General features: G+C 45.5%; 1 long non-coding RNA gene across 1 annotated transcript in view; it reads left to right on the plus strand.

Annotated features, from left to right (window-relative positions):
• The window catches only part of LOC124721757, a 436,081-nt gene extending 419,376 nt beyond the window's left edge, over positions 1-16,705 (plus strand). Inside the window, exon 4 of the long non-coding RNA XR_007006390.1 lies at positions 16,622-16,705. This is a non-coding gene — a long non-coding RNA (uncharacterized LOC124721757). The remainder of the gene's footprint in view (positions 1-16,621) is intronic.
• Positions 16,706-18,240: the final 1,535 nt, after the last annotated feature.

Here is an 18,240-nt window from a genome sequence, read left to right on the forward strand (position 1 = left end):
CATGTACTCAGGACTGCATAGCAATTGAGAATCTTTCGCTTCGCAGATGAGACCTGGTTTAGCATGCAAAGTGACAGCGGACGTGTTCTGATTTGGCGAGAAACCACAGGCCGTAATAATCCGTCAACCATGGGTTAAATTGGTGCTTTCAGGTATTGTAGTGTTTATATGTGGTGGTAGTATAACAGTACGTATACATATGGAATTTCATGTGTTTCTATAGGGAACACTATTGATAACTATGCACATACTTATCCCTGTGCGATGATCTTATTCCACAAAACAGTAGTGTTCAACCACACATGGCTACTCGCTCGGACGAATATCTTAAACAGCAAGACATAAAGTGCTTGGCAAATCCTGCTTATTCAACTTGAATCCCATAGTATATGTTTGAGATTCTCTCTGAAGGTGGGCTATTGCAACTTTTTACCTAGAATGTTTCCACACTAAGAGCAATCTTACAGCAAGACTGACATTCACTTGCTAAGAAGTTTATGAATATTTATTAACAGCGTCTCATTACAGTGTGTACCGTATTTTTGTTCGGAGTAATTACGTTCTTTGTTGATGCACCTCACCTAGATCAAATTGACAGATCACTTCCACTTTTCGAACCTGAAATGAAACTTTGTTTTAATGCGTCATTTATTCACTTTCATTTGTTTTATGAAAACCGGCATAAGTCATGCAAAAGGTAGCAGGATTTTGCTGGCATGTTGTCAAACTATATACGGTGTATGACTGTTACAAGTACAAACGAAAGGGGGTGAGTAGAGAACAAATAAATAAGAGAGTAATCACTATAAACATAGCTCCGGAAACCAATGGTTTCCCCGATACGATGTAGCCACAAGTGCAGTAATGCCAATTTTACAACGCTGTTAATGTCTGAGACTACGTTTTGGGTGATGTTCCTCATGCTGAAAGGATGTGTATGTGACCCGTGACTGCTGGGGCACTAGCAAACTTTCCTGTGGCTTTTCGGGAACACGTACCATGACTCTTCGACGACAGTGTATCTGCCGTGGCTCTCTAATACCATGGACTCTCAGCTCCCCCGACTTGAACTTGGTGGATTTTTGTGTGTACGGCTATTAGAAAGTTTTGGTGTATTCCAGCCCTTTTGACAGTGTCGATAAACTGTAAGAACACGTTGTGGATGGTTGCCAATGCACTCGGAACACGCTTGGGATTTTTGAACGTGTACGAGTATAGATAAGGGGAAGTGCTGAATCCTGCTTTCACATGAACAGTGGTCATGTTGAACAATGTGTTTGCTCTCAAGTGTAAACCTGGAGTTTGGATCCTCGGGGACATTGTTGCAAGGTGTTCAAGTCCTCTGGCGTAGTACGTCGTATGCGGAAAACCATTAGTTTCCAGACCTATGTTTATTAGAAGTGTTTGCTCATTTCAGTATCCTCTATTCGCCGCTAGTCAAATATCCTATAGAATATCAGCTTGAAGTTAGTGTCACTTCTGACTCAGTTCTGTTGTTAGTGGCTCTGTTGTGTATTGAAATGACGCTATGATGGATTCACCAAGATAATGCCAGACACCCCCCTCCCTCCCCCCTCTCCATCTTCTCCGGCTTTCCCGCATTGCCCCTTCCACTTCACTAACTACCGCGCTTCGTTCGGCTTAGCTGGTCCTCCATCTTTTCATCTTTAGTGTCCTCATTGTTAAGGCGACAATAAGCTCCAAGAAAGAGTTGCTCCTGGGCGGCTCTTACGAGCAATGATACAAATCTTCCAACGTGACGACAATGGAACTGCTTGTGTTTAATGGATGACGTTCGCATCTGTGGTAGCTCAGGTGACACTTATTATACCCGACAAACGAGAACTTTAGTTATAAACTGGAGATTCAGTCTCGTTTTCCTTGCTTATTACAGGTTTCTAGTGGCTGTGAAAACGAAATCTCAGGATTGGTTCCTCGAGAAAACTGATGTCTTGAAACCGCTCCTTGATTCTAAGCGTCAGGTAACTATCAACTGGCACTCAAACCCTTGCAACGCTACCCGCAGGTATCTAAACGAAGCAAGGGCAATTGTTCAGCGCACCGTCCGTAGCCACAGTAATACCTACTCTGAGAAAGTGTGCGCGAACACACAGGAGGATGTCGAGGCTGGAAACATCAGCGGAGTGTGTTTAGGAATCAAGCGAGCCATTCGGCCCACCCCTAAGAAGACCACCACACTTAAGGAAATCGATGGAACAGTCATTACATATTGTAATTGGCAACTGAAACAATAGGTGGAACACTTTTCCAACCTCTACTTACACCCGGTCAACATCAGTCCAAAAGCAACAGGAGAAATTTCTCAGTTGCTAAGTTGCACGAGCTGGATGCCGTGCCTGCTAAGGATGAGCTTCAGAGAGCTGTCGCGTTTCTTAAATACGGGAAATGCCCCGGCAAAGAGAACATCCACGCAGAGCTTATCAAACTAACACCGCCCCTACCAGTGGTCTACAACCTTTTGTAGAAATGTTGGGCTGAGGGTACTGTGTTGTAAGATATGCGCGATGCCAACATCGTCACTCTGTACAAAGGTAGAGGAGATCACAGTGATGCAACTGCCACAGGGGAATTTCACTGCTGAGTATCGTTGGAAAAGCGTTTGCCCGTGTGATGCTGGGCAGGCTGGAGAAACTTACCAAACGTGTGTACTCTGAGTCTAAATGTGGGTTTAGAGCCCAGCGTTCTACTACTGATACGATCTCCACACTCCGCCAGACACAGGAAAAATACAGCGAGCAGTAGAGCCCATTGCTCATTGCCATCATCGACCTAAATAAGGAATTTGACACAGTCAGCAAAGAGGAATCGTGTACTAGTGAAAATAGCTTGCCCTCCAAAACTCTTGAAGATGATCAGGGCTTTTTACGACGATATAGAGGGTGCTGTGATTTTTGGAGGAAGCACGTCGGTTCCTTTTTTTATGCAAAGAGGAGTGCGTCAAGCCTGTGTACTGGCACATTCTTCTCCTTACGTCTCAAAGTTGCATTCGGCGAAAAACTCCTGGGCATCCATCTGCACACCAGGGCCGACGGGAAACTTTGCAACATCTCATTACTCAGATCCATGCGCTATCTTGAGGACTTATATGTATGTAACTTGTTATTCGCTGATGATGAGGCGTTCATAGCACATTCTCAAGACGATCTTCAAAGGCTTGTGGACAAATTTACTGCTCCATGCAAGCTCTTCTCCATGTCTGTGAAATTGAAGAAGAGTCTGATTATGACGCAAAGCTACACAGGTAAGCCTGCCTTCAGATGTTTCATTGTTAAATACAGTCAACAAAATCTGCTATTTCGATTGACTGTGTCAGAAGATCTTTCTCTAGACGATGAAGTAAAGCTAAGAATTGGCAAAGTGGCAAAGGGCAAACTTCGCAAAAGAGTATGGGACAACAAAGACCTTAGCGTGACCAAAAAAATGCCTGTCTGTCAAGCATGCGTGCGTAGCTCCCTCATGTATGGTGGTGAAACCTGTACATCGTATACCAAACAACAACATAAGCTCAACACCTTTCATCTGCGGTGCTTACGAAACATTCTAGACATAACATGAAGGGGCCATGTGACAAATGAGATACCTGGACGCTGCGAATCTACCGTGCAGCACCGCCACTCTCAGGGAACGTCGCCTGCGGTGGCTAGAACACTTACATTGTACGGACCACTCCCGCATTTCCCGACGCACAATGCATAATGCGATAGTACATGTCAAGAGACCGCTGGAAGACCTGCTTTGCGTTTCAAAGATTGCGTCAAACGTGATGTGAACGCATTCAGTAGTGAATGCGACAAATGGGAGAAGCTTGTCGAAGACAGCAGCAGATGGAAGAAAATTATCAAGAATGGCAGAAATTTTCACGACGGCGACTGGCTGAACAACTTAGCTGTATAACGAGCTTTGAGACAAATGTCTCCAACGAAAGACTCTTTTGGTGTGGTATACACCTGCCCCACCTCTGGTCGTCAAGCAAGGTCTCTTGAGTCACTCACCAAAGAAAGTGCCTGCGCGATGTTACTTGAATTTTCTGTTAGGAAGTATAAGCCATTGATGATGGAAGGGACTTAGTAGATGAAGTTAATAAGGAACCATCTCAGAAAAAGTGCCGCTTGGATATAAAACAAGTTTGAAGCTCAGCTTAGTTTCAAACCTCCCGCTTCTGGGAACGCACAAAATTTGAGAAAAGGGCGCCCTCGTCATTCCCCTTCGTAATTATGACATGACATACCAGTTTCTTCCAACGACAACAAAGGCTGGGAGAATTTGGTACTTTGCAACTGGGAGAGTCGACTGTGGTGTTGCTCGGACGTACCGCACTCTCGACTGCGGAGAAGACATCGTTCGTCACGTAGAAGAGAAGCCGACGACGAGCACCCGATACATTGGCCGTGGCATGGACTCCTGTAGAGTACACAGGCCAGAGACCGTTTTACCCGCCTTATGCGTGCCGTGAAGCGTCAGATTTCAAAGTGATCCTTTCTTTAAACATATTTGACATCCAAACGGCACATTTCTCGACGTGGTCCCATTTATTGTGGAGTGAGCAATATCGAAACTGGACTATGAAAGAAGGAATACGCTATTCATAGTTAAATACCGCTTCAGATTGTTGAATGATTCTCTCCCTCATTAGGATGGTGTGACAGTGCAGCTAGGAAAATCGCAGGAATGTCATGGAATGTGACCAGTTTGGTAGTAATGGGTTCACGCTATGGGGAATGACATTTTCGTTAGTGGTAGAAGAAATACTATTAATGTGGGGGGGAATAGATATCAGATATGCCTTCAGAGCTACGATTGGTCCAGATTTCTTTTTTGTGGCCGACAATACTCATCCTCATCGAGATGCTTTGGCAAAAAATTTGTGTCAGGTGAAGACATTCAACATATGGACGGCCATCGAGGTATCTGCACTCGAATCCTATAGAGAATATCATACATGTGTCGAGGCGGTAGTCACTGGCCACCACCCTCTAACGGACTTCCGTACAGCTCTTTCTAATGAATGAGTTCTGTTGCCAGTGGAAATCTTGACCTGCCTCACAGACAATATGCCACGTGGCTGTCAGGGAAATGTGGGAGCTAAGAATAACCAGATCTCCTGTTAACTCTTCCTTTAGTTGCGAAGTAATCTTCCGATTTTGTAATTTTTATTTATTTATTATTGCTGATTGGAAACGCATATTCACTTTCTTAGATCTTTCTACACTGCTGGCCATTAAAGTTTTCAGTGCCCGGAGGGATAGCAAGTAACGAAATTTTTCTTGTTGTGCTTATACAATGGACAAAATACATAATAAAAGTTGTTAGTGATTTGGGGGTATGCTGGAACCGAAATTTAGTACTCTGGCATCAAGAGTGGCCCTAATCCGGCTGGGCATCGATTCGATCTAAGACACCTTAGTTATTCCATATTGCTTGAATAATATGCCACAGTTCATCAATCGTAGTGGCTAACGATTAGTGGTGTTCCAATCTCTTGACAAGCTGCAACCAAACGTTTTCGGTGGGTGAGAGTCAAGAGTGCAACATTCTCTGCACCGAGGTAGGTTAGGATAGCACGGCCACCTGCTTGTACGGATATATTTGTCTCCGTACAAACAAGCCCATATTCTGATCCAAGGTACATGACGTGGTTGTACGACCCTGCGTGTTTGAACGAAAAATATGTCTGTCGTCTCTGGCGCTATTTGCATGTGACCGTTTAGAACCAGATTGGCGTTGAGTATGGGCTTCCTGAACAAAGCGATTTCATATCAGCTTGACTGCCGTTGGACCAGATCAGCTCGAGGAGCAATATCTCTGCTCAGTAAACCACATTTCTGATAGGCAAGCCATCCTGCTGCTGTCGCGGTCTGGTGCCTGTTGGTAGGCGTTTTGGTTCTTGCACGAGACTTAGCATGATTTTTTCACAAACAAACAAAATTCAAATGTGAACTGTGTATGCGAAACCCACTTCATAATCTTTTCTCCCGTAAAGAATTTAGATGGTGTTGTATTGTATAGTATTGTATGGAACCGGGGACCTGGAAACGACGGAGAGGCTTCGTTCTCACAGCAGCCCTCAGTGGGTCACAACCCCACAACAGGCTTCAGCAGTCCACTCACACCACCGCCACCCCACACCGAACCCACGGTTATTGTGCGGTTCAGCCCCCAGTGGACGCCTCGGGAACGTCTCACACCAGACGAGTGTAACCCCAAATGTTTGCGTGGTAGAGTGACTATGGTGTAGTCGAACGTGGAGACAATGTTTGCGCAGCAGTCGCCGACAGTGTAACTGTGGCAGAATAAAGGGCACCAGCCAGCGTTCGCCGAGGCAGATGGAAAACCGCCCTAAAAAACCATCCACAGATTGGCCGGCATACCGGACCTCGACACTAAGGCCTGTTTCACACTGGGACACTGGTGACGGTCACCAGCGACGATCACCGACAGAGATTCATTCGTTTGAACTGGAGCGTTCACATTGGAACACAACACTGTCTCACCGAGCCACTGTGACCCAACAGTGACACCCTCGCCACATGTGACGGACAAGGTCACTGTGTTCACAGCACTCACCGCCGTACATGCATTAGTTTGAATTGGAGTGTTGACACTGGAACACTCATCACAGACACAGCGCTGCAGATTTGCCAACCGACAGGCAGTCATTTCTGAGACAGTGATTCGAAATATTCATTGTACATTATACTGCACACGCTGTACTCATGAGTTTAGATTTGATTAACACGAAAGATTTTATAAATTAAGTAGAAAGCCGTCCTCCTATTTGGGATGTGAAAAGCGATGACTATAGCAACAAAATGATGAAAGCGAGTGCGTGGTAAGAAACTATAACGAGGTTTGTGCCTGACTTCAATGAGAAGAGCATGGATAAGAAAAACAAAATTGGTAAGTCGTATGTTCTTGTTTCAAATTTAATACCTTATTTTTCGAACCATAAAAATCTAGCGAAATTTAGTTGCTACCCCTGTACGAGTCCATTTCACTAACCAATTACTTGGCAATACCTGCGGTGTCGGACACCAGTGATCCGAGAGTGTTCACCACAGTCAGCAGTGACCATCATTGGCGACCGTCACCAGTGTCCCAGTGTGAAACGGGCCTAATCCGCCGGGCGGATTTGTGCCGGGGACCGGCACGCCTTCCCGTCCGGGTGCGGCTGGTCCCGGCGGAGGTTCGAATCCTCCCTCGGGCATGGGTGTGTGTGTTTGTCCTTAGGATAATTTAGGTTAAGTAGTGTGTAAGCTTAGGGACTGATGACTTTAGCAGTTAAGTCCCATAAGATTTCACACACATTTGAACATTTTTCTTCCTGTCCGGAAAGCAGTGCGTTAGACCGCACGGCTAGATGGTGTTACTCCAACCATCTCCGCGCGGTTACGCTGAAATACGAGGGGCGTTCCACAACTAGTGCAACACCTTTTTTTCGGCCAGTTTCGGTTAAAAAAATGCGGAATTGTTGTGGAACTTCGTGAAATACTCCCGCTTTAGGCCCTATAATTTCATGAAATTCCGACAGTTGGCGGCGGTTTACGTAGCATTCAAAATGGCGTCTATAGCGGTGGTGTGTTCCAAGCAAAGAACTGTCACTGAGTTTCTTTTGGTGGAAAACCAGAGCATCACAAATGTTCATAGATGCTTGCAGAATATCTACGGAGACCTGACAGTAAACAAAAGCAAGGTGAGCCGTTGGTCGAGGCGTCTGTCATCGTCGCAACAAGGTCGTGCAAACCTCTCCGATCTCCTGCGTGCCAGCCAGCCGCGCACAGCTGTGACTCCTGCGATGTTGATACGTCTGGACACTCTCATTCGAGGTGATCAACGGATCACAATCAAATATCTCGCTGCTCAGCTGAACGTCTCTGTTGGTAGTGCTGACACACACGTCCACCAGTTGGGGTACTCAAAGGTGTGTGCCCGCTAGGTTCCTCCCTGCTTAACAGGAGATTTCCATCAGTTTTGCCCAAAGAAGGATGCACTCCGCGAGAAACAGAACGTGGATGACGCAGCAAGACGTTGGGTCCGACGTCTACCAGTAGAGTGGTACCACGCGGGCGTACAGGCCCTCCTAGTAAGGTGGAACGGAGAAGCGTTTTGTAGCCAAAACAGTGGGGCATGCTAACGTGTATAGGAATTCTGAATAAAACCCATCTGCTTTCAGAAAAAAGTGTCGCATTACTTATTGAATGCTCCTCGTATAAAGGACGATCAAAACGTTTCCGGAGGCTGTACAGTGCAGAATCTGTATACCAATTAGGCAAAAATCACATTGAGCATTGAGGCAATCATCCCATCGACGAACCAGGTTGAAGTTACACTTTTGGGAAAACACCGTGTCCTTCTACGTGAAAAAGTCCGTAACTGCCTATGCACATCATCGACCCTTCAAGTCCGTTTTTAAGGGACCGAAGGTATGATAATCGCATTGGGAGACATCAGGATAACAGGGCAGGTACTCGAGTGTCTCCTGCTTGAGTTGGCGTAACTTCTGTGTTACGACATTGGCGGTATGGGACGTCCGTTATCCTGAAGCAGCAGCAGTACCCCTTGTAGGTAGAATGAAATTTTCATTCTACAGCGGAGTGTGCGCTGATATTAAACTTCCTGGCAGATGAAAACTGTGTGCCGGACCGAGAATCGAACTCGGGACCTTTGTCTTTCGCGGGCAAGTGCTCTACCGACTGAGCTACACAAGAACGACTCACGCCCCGTCCTCACAGCTTTACTTCCGCCAGTACCTCGTCTCCTACCTTCCAAACTTCACAGAAGCTCTGCTGCGAACCCTGCAGACTGGTAGAGCACTTTCCCGCGAAAGGCAAAGGTCCCGAGTTCGAGTCTCGGTCGGGAACACAGTTTTAATCTGCCAGGAAGTTTCATATCAGCGCACACTCCGCTGTAGAGTGAAAATTTCATTCTAGAAACATCCACCAGGCTGTGGCTAAGCCATGTCTCCGCAATATCCTTTCTTCCAGGAGTACTAGTTCTGCAGGGCTCGCAGGAGAGCTTTTGTGAAGTTTGGAAGGTAGGAGACGAGGTACTGGCGGAATTAGAGCTGTCAGGACGGGGCGTGAGTCTTGCTTGGGTAGCTCAGTCAGTAGAGCACTTGCCCGCGAAAGGCATAGGTCCCGAGTTCGAGTCTCGGTCCGGCACACAGTTTTAATCTGCCAGGAAATTTCACCCCTTGTAGGTGCTTTTTTTTTTTCTCTCGACAGAATGCTGCCCTATACACACTCTTTATTTTATGGTGGATGTTTATCGGCGTTTGTCCTTTGGCAGCCAAAGAAAGCATAACAGCACGTTGGTCCTGTTTGGATGAGTTTGGAAATATAGCCACCATAATTGACGTTCCCGCATTTAAGGCTCAAACGTCGGAAAGACATGACTGCTACAATAATTCCTTGCCTCTATGTCGCTGCTCATATATCCGCGTCAGAGTCACGCTACGTTGCATATACGCTACAGCAACACCCTCAAACTTAAACTTTTTGGTAACCCCTTATAATAAAAGTTTAAATATCTAAGCATGTAGTACACCTCAAGCCAGTTTGACGTTCGTTGCTTTTCGTCTTCACGGTGTTATAGTTTTAATGATCACCAGTGTAATTTCATATTTCGGACGCTGTTGTGAGCTAAAGGTAGTGTAATTAATCTTTATTTTGTCGAGTAACCATTTTTACATCTTTAGGGTAAAGTGGATACTTATTTTATGAACTTGATTATTCATCAATTATGGGCAATTTTGCTGCTAGTTTCGCTCCTGGGAGCTGCTGGGTCAACAAGTTTCTTACTGCGACAGTTTCGTGTTGACACGCCGCACCTGCCGTTTGCTCACTTTCGCCAGCCCCAGTGGCGCCAGCAAGGGCTGGACATTTGGACGGAGCACCGGCAGGCACGCGCTGTCGGCCGCCGGTGTCCCCGGTCGGTGACCTCCGTCCTATGGCGGACGCGTAACGGCCTTGCACGCGACCCAGCCGCTCCCACATGCACGCACACACACGCACCAGCATACACACATGTCTCGCATGAAGAAAAAAAAGAGACGACGGCCGCGACGCGCCGAGCGCTACGCCGTCGCCTTGTCCTGCTGCTCTGCTAATCCAATTGGGCGCGAAACTCGGGAGGTCAAACGTTTGTCCACAGTTTGGGCCTTACATAAATTATAAGAAATAGTTATAATTCACAGTCCTGTTGAAAGTCGCATTCACGTACGATTATGCCCAACATTACAACACCGAGTGCGTTCTGCCTTGGTTCAAATATATTGAGACATGACCGTTACAGCCTCAGACCTTAATACACTACTGGCCATTAAAATTGCTACAACAAGAAGAAATGCAGATAGTAAACGGGTATTCATTGGAGAAATATATTATACTAGAACAGACATGTGATTACATTTTCGCGCAATTTGGCTGCACAGATCCTGAGAAATCAGTACCCAGAACAACCACCTCTGGCCGTAATAACGGCCTTGATACGCCTGGGCATTGAGTAAAACAGAGCTTGAATGGCGTGTACAGGTACAGCTGTCCGTGCAGCTTCAACACGATACCACAGTTCATCAAGAGTAAGGACTGGCGTATTGTGACGAACCAGTTGCTCGGCCACCATTGACCAGACGTTTTCAATTGGTGAGAGATCTGGAGAATGTGCTGACCAGGGCAGCAGTCGAACATTTTCTGTATCCCGAAAGGCCCGTACAGGACCTGCAACATGCGGTCGTGCATTATCCTGCTGAAATGTAGGGTTTCGCAGGGACCAAATGAAGGGTAGATGGTTCAAATGGCTCTGAGCACTATGGGACTTAACATCTATGGTCATCAGTCCCCTAGAATTTAAAACTACTTAAACCTAACTAACCTAAGGACAGCACACAACCCTCAGTCATCACGAGGCAGAGAATGAAGGGTAGAGCCAGGGATCGTAACACATCTGAAATGTAACGTCCACTGTTCAAAGTGCCGTAAATGCGAACAAGAGGTGACCGAGACGTGTAATCAATGGCACCCCATACCATTACGCCGGGTGAACGCCAGTACGGCGATGACGAATACACGCTTCCAATTTGCGTTCACCGCGATGTCGCCAAACACGGATGCGACCATCATGATGCTATAAACAGAACCTGGATTCATCCGAAAACATGACGTTTTGCCATTCGTGCACCCAGGTTCCCCGTTGAGTACACCATTGCAGGCGCTACTGTCTGTGATGCAGCGTCAAGGGTAACCGCAGCTATGGTTTCCGAGCTGATAGTCCATGCTGCTGCAAACGTCGTCGAACTGTTCGTGCAGATGGTTGTTGTCTTGCAAACGTCCCCATCTATTGACTCAGGTATCGAGACGTGGCTGCACGATCCGTTACAGCCATGCGGATAAGATGCCTGTCATCTCGACTGCTAGTGATACGAGGCCGTTGGGATCCAGCACGGCGTTCCGTATTACCCTCCTGAACCCACAGATTCCATATTCTGCTAACAGTCATTGGATCTCGACCAACGCGAGCAGCAATGTCGCGATACGATAAACCGCAATCGCGGTAGGCTACAATCCGACCTTTATCAAAGTCGGAAACGTGATGGTACGCATTTCTCCTCCTTACACGAGGCATCACAACAACGTTTCACCAGGCAACGCCGGTCAACTGCTGTTAGTGTATGAGAAATCGGTTGGAAACTTTCCTCATGTAGGTGTGGCCACCGGCGCCAACCTTGTGTGAATGCTCTGAAAAGCTAATCGTTTGCATATCACAGCATCTTCCTCCTGTCGGTTAAATTTCGCGTCTGTAGCACGTCATCTTCGTGGTGTAGCAATTTTTATGGCCAGTAGTGTAATATTGACGATTTGTTGAGGGAAACAAGTTACAAGTTTCTTCAGGTATGCCGTATCCAGCTGAAACAACTCATAGACGATTACATCCCGTAGAGCTACCAAAGTACGGGGAAGTTGAAAGCTACGTTTCACCCGCTGCTCCTAACTGCCTAGACACTTTAAGTCGTATTAAGATCGGGTAATTTAGTGGGCTAGTGGTGGTGTGGTAGCTTGCCTGAGTGTTCATCCAACTGGGAAAGTATGTAGCGCTTCATAAAATAGCAGGGTCCACAGCTCACTCATCATGAAGATTTAAAAGAAAACGCAACATTTCTTCATCAGAAATGTTGAAATGAAGATCCTGATGCATGTTGATGGTAGCCTAAATAAGAGGATTCAAGTAACTGTACGAAAAGCATAACGGAACCAAATCAAATCCAACTACACCCTCCAAACATCTCAGGTCAAACCTCTTATTGGGCCGTCGGTGCTCCCGTCGTCTTGAATCATATGAAAAGAGGCAACATAGCGACTCTTCAGGCCACACTACACGACTCTAGTCAGCTGCTGTCCAGTTCCTCTGTTGTTTCCAAATGGTTCAAATGGCTCTGAGCACTATGGGACTTATCATCTGAAGTCATAAGTCCCCTAGAACTTAGAACTAATTAAACCTAACTAACCTAAGGACATCACACACAACCATGTCCGAGGCAGGATTCGACCTGCGATCGATGCGGTCGCGCAATTCGAGACTGAAGCGCGTAGAACCACTCGGCCACACCGGCCGGCTGTTGTTTTCCACATTCATGTAAACATAAAATGTAGAAAGGGAAAAGGTCAGGAAACTGAAAAGGTGGGTGGGAAATAGTGACGGCTAGCTGCCCAGGGCAATGTGGTAAAGCAACGGCGAAAGCTGGAAATTTGTGCCGGATACTGACTCGAACGCGGATTTACCGCTTCTAATGTGCGGTTGCCTCAACCGCTTCTGTCCCTCACCAAGTCAGATTTTCCGTTTATCGCACGCTGCAACATAGCGACCCTCGCCCATTAAACTCACTACTCGCGAATTCTCATTACCGTATGAGTTCCGACGATATTTGTGCATTCACACTGAAACAAACGTCGAGGAGCCGTTACCCCTTTTTTTAGAAATGTATAGCCTATGTCTGCGTGGTGTCTCTTCTGTCCGACATGTCTGCCATTTGCGACATGTTTGACTGCGGATATCCACTGCATGCAGTTCCCTTCTGGAATGTTCGCTCGGAGGATGGTTGAGATAGAACTGCATCGACTGTAATTGCAGTTCCCTTCGGGTTTGAAACCGATTGTCGCTGAATCTGCCCTTCGGTTCTCCTAGCCAGTCACGCCGTACGATTTTACTTTACTTAATTGACAAGGCATAATACTCGTCTCTGATGCCTGTTGCTTGGAAAATGTTTACGATCAGTATTCTTCCTCTGTGAACGTGGCTGCGAGTGGTACACCATTCCTTGTAGACGCATTGTACACAATCAAATTGGTTGGGTTTGGGTTGTTTGGGGTAAGAGACCGAACTACGATGTCATCGGTCTCATCGGATTAGGGAAGTACGTGGAAGGAAGTCGGCCGTGCCCTTTCAAAGGAACCGTCCCGGCATTTTCCTGGAGCGATTTCGGGAAATCACGGAAAACCTAAATCAGGATGGCTGGACGCGGGATCGAATCGACGTCCTCCCGAATGCGAGCATCAAATTGACCAACTATATTCATGGCTTTTATCAACTACTAACACGATAGCTTCTTTCTGCAATTGTGTCACGTCTCCACCTCGTCCCATTTTGTTACACTGATCCGATACAAGCGGCTGGCACGTACACACCAGTCCACTGCCATAACTTACTTCAGCGACGGAGTGTTATATGACGACATGAAACAAGTTCTACGCCATCTGCAACGCCCCACAACGACTAGGGTGCATATTTAAGGGATGACAAATATTATTTGTGGTGAACATATATTCTTAAATTTTTTAGGATCTTCCAAGTGAAAATCCTTCAACGTTTCTGGAACCTGCCACTCCAAGAGAGGTACATGTGGCGAACATCACCTTTATACCGTTGGTTTACTTATGTAACAGAACACAATTTTTTTTGATTACACAACTGTGCATAACTTTAGATTAAGAGACTTAATTTGTTGAGAATACGGAAGTTGTGCAGAGTCTCTGATTATCGTGGCTTAGACGCAAAGAGGATCTGAAAGTTGTTTATGGGAATCGTCTCTTCACACGGTTCATACGTGAATCCATAATGTATCAACAGCGATCGTGCATTATAAAGAATCAGGGATACCAGTGAATAGCGCCCGTATGGCGGTTTTTAGTGGGAGGAGGGGGGGGGGGCAAACCAGTGCGTTCTTCGAAATCATTTTTTTGAAAGAAAAATATGACTACCCTGTATTTTTTACTTTCTGTGAGAACTAGGGAGGGAGGGGGTGGCGGCCCCTCATTGAGCTGCGTGAAAATGAAACTGCAGTTCGAAATTCGCTAGAGATACAGTTGAAATATGTGCACAAATGTGTGTAAAATATGTTAAATGTAAATAAAATAGGTTTGACATATGCACACGCCACAGGCAAAGAGTTCATAGCTCATCCTAAATCGCTGGAACTATTTGAACTTAATTTGGTAGACATCATAACCCTCCTAATGGGGTGGGGGTCATAACGTGGAGAGGTAATGGGAAGAAGTTGGACAGACAGAGAGGAGGAAGGAGGAGATGGACACTGGTAAGGGGAGGACGAGAGAGACAGAGAGGGAGGTAGGGAGACGAGATGGACAGAGAGAGGGTGGAGGAGGAGATGGACAGAGAGAGGGAGCAGAAGGCGGCGAACAGAGAGAGAGAGAGAGAGAGAGAGGGGGGGGGGGGGGAATGGAAATGAGCGTTTGGCGTCATTGGCCGGGAGGCCCCTTGCGGGGCAGATCCGGCCGCCTTGGTGCAGGTCTTATTACATTCGACGCCACATTGGGCGACCTGCGCGCCGAATGGGGATGAAATGATGATGAAGACAGCACAACACCCAGTCCCTGAGCGGAGAAAATCCCAGAAACAGCCGGGAATCGAACCCGGGCCCGTAGAACGGCAATCCGTCACGCTGACCACTTTTTTGTTGTTGATCTAATTTTGTTCTATATTGTTGGTTGAATTTGTTCTGGGCGGACGTCTGATGACACCAATTTAGGTTCTTCGTTGATCCATTCACTCAGGTTTTTGTTACAGAGGGTAGCTAACCCTCTGACCGAACACACAGAGCTACTGTGCCGGCGATCACTCAGCTATCGGGGCGGACGGAGAGGAGGTAGGGGAGTCTATAATAATAGAAGACTGGAATAAATACATAGCCAGAGCACATATTTGGTGTGAACAGTAAGTCTCGGAAGTTGTTTACAGAGACGTAGTGTAGTAGATTTCTGGCTTTCCATACACACCGAGATAGCTATGATCTTTTCCGAGCTAAGCATATCGCAGACAGTCGTGAAATTATTTACTCCCTTTTCTGGTACATTTTGTAATTTGCTGCGTGGTCGCATAAAAATGTTTTCCGTAAAGTAAACGAGTGAGCTGCGAGCGACATGGGTTCTGTCAGCATTCCCTATCGTCTCAAAACTTAGTCTTTTTTTTTATGTCGCATGGTTTACTGGGTCGCAAATGGTACTCGCCGCAAAACTTCCAAGAGATAAATGTTGTGGTCGCACATATGCTTGGATAGTCAATTTCGGAATCAACATTTTCTTAAACTGCTGTTTGACAGCGGGTAACAATAACAAGAAAAATTATTACCGAAAAAGTGCAAACCGTCCAAAACAATTTTATTAAGAACAGAAAAACCACTCGTAAGATCCACTTCAAACCAGATATAAAAAATGCAGTAGCAATAAAATAAGAGATGAGGGTATGATACAGTATAATAAAGAACATTCCACCAACCCCAAGGGATTTCAGAGCGGTGGCATTACAGGCCAACATTCCAGCAATGCGGCAAGTTAGGTTGCATACTCCTATTGTCAATGGAAAGTAACTTATGACTGAATACCAATCGTTCCCACAAGTAGGGCAAATTAAAATCTTAACGCACGTAGATGATTCATCTTGTAAGAGAGTCCAGATTTCATTCCAAAATCAGCGCTGTTCTTAAAAGAATAATTAATTATAATTACATTTGTTTTTATAACCGTCTTCTGCAGCAGCACTTATGTTTATTATTGTATTGATATCTTTGCGCATTTCATACTGTTGACTTGAAATCATTGTGACTGAGGGAAATGTGGTTTTCCTTAAGTTCTCAGTAAAAGATACCAGTAAATGTGTGTCGTGAAAATTCGATTCAAATCTTTCCTGGCAACGACAGCCAAAATAAAATTATATGAAATATAATGTATAATTTTTGATGAACCTCCCCCCCCCCTTCCCCTTCCAACCAAGCTGTGGCCTGTCAGCAATTTACATTGATTATAATAATAGAAAGATTTTTATTCTTGGTATAAATATATTTGTTCCTTGTCGTAAATAACATATTTCTGTAGTAGTGCGAGTATTACTTCTAGAAAACCGCGTAACTGTTCCTTTAAATCTGCGTGAATTTGTACTTAATTTATTGTCCCCCTTTATTTATATGGTAATTGTCTTTGAAGAAAAGTGGCAGCGCTGAGACAGCAATGAAATTCATATTATTGTTTTGTTGAAAACATTTTGAAGTAACGTTTGTAAACCGAATGTTATACAATCTTATGTGGTCTTGTTGCAGCTAAGCAGAGGTTCTGAGGAACGAAACGTGCCGCGGGTGTAGCCTTTAGAGCTCTCAGGGATCTCGCATCGATGGGGCTGGTGAGTGCCGCATGTTCCTGTATCTACCCTTGCTTGCCTCTGTGTTTTCTCTTGTGTTCACGCCTATTTGCTTGACAGATGTGTATGAAAAACCAAGAATCAGACAAGCGTTGCGGAAACTATACAGAGTTTGTGCTAATATTTGGAAATTCGTGATACCGGATTGTTATAATTACAGTGCAGCTACTAACTAAGGTCCAATGTGGACTGTAATTATCATATGGTAGCAAAGCTTGGTAGATATTCTAATGGGCTAATTCGGAACCGATTGACGCAAAGAAAAAATAGTTTCAGCTTTGGCCACCATGCGCAAATCTGGAGCTGTGAATGCAAGAAAAACGCGTAGAAGCGTTTCTGTATATAATGGATTAAGAACGGGATGTGGGCAGAAAAGATCAAACAAGTGAAAAAGGCATAATGGTGTTTTTATTATTAACCGCCACTTACACAATTTGTTCGATATAAGCACGGAAGACGTAGACGTGATGCTGTACAGCGCCAGATTTGCACCTAGTGGCCAAAATTGGAACTAATTTTTTTGCAAGCGTTAATCGTTTCCTCTTTAACGCATTAGCATATCTACTAAGTTTCACTGCCATACGATAATTACAGCCCACATGTACTTTCATGAGTACCTGCACTTTAATTATAACCACCCGGTACAATGCACCCATAGAACTTACATCCTTTCTTTTTCTGCCACAATCACAGCTTTCCACGAGAAAGAAACGATGTTACCAGGAAGGAACAGATTTTCTTTTTTTATATTGATCGTACTTACGTAGGCTGCGTCTCCCCCTACATAAAAATTCGGGTTTGGTGCTAGAAGATGAAACAGGTCATCTAACTGCGTCTTCACTGATAAATATACAGGATGATTAAAAACGTTGCGCGCAGATTTAAGGACCTTATAGAGGAGTCGAAATACAAAAATTTTGGAATGGGAACTTAATGGTCTTTGAAGCAATCCTGAGCCAGTGAAAGCTTCGGAATGTCAGGAACAACAATGACGATCAACGCACATGTGCTTTCAGTTCAGCAAAGATAGTGCGCTGTTAATCAACAGTGTTGTACATTACAAAAGGTATTCAAAATGGTGACCAATGCATTCAATACAGGCATAATATCTTCGTAGAAAATTCTGGTGCACTCTACCAACCACACTAGACATCGCACGAATCTCATCAATCCCTACAGTTATCCTGGCTAGAAACTTTCCTTCGTCGGGAATTGTTGCCATGCACACGAGGCTTCTGACATTCATCCTTTAAAAAAAAAACACAGCCATAAGATCGGGTAGCGAGGTGGCCATGCAACAACTGGACCTCCCCTTCCCATCTCAGTGAAACGCAGATGTCAGCGTGCGAACCATTCAACGGAACATCATCGATATGGGTTTTCGGAGCCGATCGTCCACTTGTGTACCGTTTATGACTGCACGACACAAAGCTTTACGGCTCGCCCGGGCCCATAGACACCGACATTGGACTGTTGATGACTGGAAACATGTTGCCTGGTCGGTCCAGTCTCGTTTCAAAT

The sequence above is a fragment of the Schistocerca piceifrons genome, chromosome X (assembly GCF_021461385.2).
Source record: "Schistocerca piceifrons isolate TAMUIC-IGC-003096 chromosome X, iqSchPice1.1, whole genome shotgun sequence".
NCBI classification, from domain to species: Eukaryota; Metazoa; Arthropoda; class Insecta; order Orthoptera; family Acrididae; genus Schistocerca; species Schistocerca piceifrons.